This window comes from Macaca thibetana, chromosome X (genome assembly GCF_024542745.1).
Source record: "Macaca thibetana thibetana isolate TM-01 chromosome X, ASM2454274v1, whole genome shotgun sequence".
Classification (NCBI taxonomy): domain Eukaryota; kingdom Metazoa; phylum Chordata; class Mammalia; order Primates; family Cercopithecidae; genus Macaca; species Macaca thibetana.
This window is the reverse complement of record NC_065598.1, coordinates 101,646,560-101,648,712: the sequence shown is the minus strand read 5'-3', so window position 1 is coordinate 101,648,712 and position 2,153 is coordinate 101,646,560.

Here is a 2,153-nt window from a genome sequence, read left to right as displayed (position 1 = left end):
TATTCAATGTGCTACTGTAGCAGCTTTACACAAGACTGAAATTACTGTGATAAATATAAGTTTGCAAGAAGATCTTACACCTTCTCAATCAATTGCATCTGAAGGAGAATGTATTAGCAGAAAGTAGAAATGAACAGCTGTAGGGGGTAGAGATAAAGCCCAGGGAATATGGAGACTTGAGGTGAGGGAATATATGATAACAGAAGAAAGGGAAGATAATTATCTGTTTCTGGATCCCCACTTTGTTTGGGTCACTACTATAGGAGTTTCTGGACACCACCTCTAAATTTCATTTTATACTCTCAATAACCATATGACATGGGAATTATTGTTATTTCCACTTTAGAGGTGAGAAAACTGAGGTTCAAGGATACTAGGTAACTTGTCCCAAATTACACAGTTACAACATAGAGACATGACAGGGGCACAGGTCTAATGCCTGTGATGCCAGAGCACAGGACAAGGGAGTCTGCAGAGGGAAGGGTACCTTTCTCTTACGTCGGAGATAAGCCTTGCTAGCAAAGCTCAGCTGAATCAGAAGCAGCAGAAAACAATCTGTGCCATTGTCTGACTATGCCACCAGAGGGCACAGGTTTGGAAGCTTCAGCTCTCGCTGGTCGGGCTGCAGCAGCTGACCAGCACCGATCGTCCGGCACTCCCCAGTGAGATGAACCCAGTACCTCAGTTGAAAATGCAGAAATCACCGGTCTTCTGTGTCGCTCGCGCTGGGAGTTGGAGACTGGAGCTGTTCCTATTCGGCCATCTTGCTCCGCCCCCCCGGAAGTTTTCTTTTTACACAATCTTTTGCTGTTTTCTCTGTAGGGACTTGCTATAGCTGAGAGAGCAGACAATGTGTTATATTACATGGACTAACCTCGCAGTCTAGAGACTTGAGCTTGTCACTCCCTTTCTTTAGGACACATGTACTAGTGACTGTCACATTTGTGAGATGTGCCCTTCAATATGGGCAAGGGGTGTCAGGTAGTTAGAAAGACCTCTTGGGTTCAGGACTGATATTTACCAACCAGCTCTGAAACCTCAGTGCTGACCGTGGTGCTTTCCACATAGTGGGAGCTTAGTTTATGTTTTGCTAAGAAGAAATAATGGTACACAGAATCACCCTCTGTCTATCCTCCAATGGCTTCCCAGTGCCCTCAAGGTAAAGTCAGTACTATTTATCCTGGATTCTAAGTCCTACCATAGACTGCATCTATGATTAGCTTGAACTAGCCCCTCATTCCCTACTTCCCCTCCCACTACAAATTAACACATAGATTCTTAATGTAGTACTGAAGCTGGCAGGGTCTGGAATCTGATGCTTCACAAAATGCCATGCCTGTAGTAAATACTCAAAAGCGGGAGTTGCTGTTGCTGCTGCTGCTGCTGCTGTTACTACTACTGCTGCTACTACGACTACTACTACTACTACTACTACTACTACTACTACTACTACTACTTGAGCTGGAAACTTTCAGAGGTAGGTTGAACTCAAGTCTCCTGACTGAATCTAGTTCTCTTTGTTCCCATTGATTCTTTGCATATAATCAGTACACAGTTAATACTGGACAGTGGAATCTTTAATTTCAGTCTCCTTAACTCCTTCTGCATCCTCTTTTGGAGTCCTGTCGCCAGGGGACCACACAGGGAATTTTAATGACAAGAAGACAGGGCTGGTTTCCCCCTTAGCAGACATATATGTGTGCAGCATCAGAAGTCTAGGGCTGGAAGCTACCTTTGACATCATTTCCTCTGTGAATGCATGTGTAATTTCTACAGAACCTGTTAGAGAGGATTGCCCAGCCTCTGCCTTTGTACAACTTTCCCTTAAAAAACTGCCAATCCCACTACTGTTTGGCCCAATAGTGAGAACTTTTTCCTGCTGCCTCTTGGTGCTTTTGTCTATGCCCCTTATTCTGCCTGCTGAAGACATTCTTGCTAGCATGGACTTAAACCCCTACAGCTCTGACAATCCTCTTTCTCTTTTGTTTTACATGAAGGGTCTGGCAGCCAAAGCAATCACTCAAAGTTCAAACCTTATCATTTTTTGCTTTGTTCCTCTTGGCCTTGGTTTTGTACATCAGCTTTGAAAATACCATTCCAGAGTTAATGCTGGGGTTAATTTATAACTAAGAGTGCTCTAGTTTTGCAATACA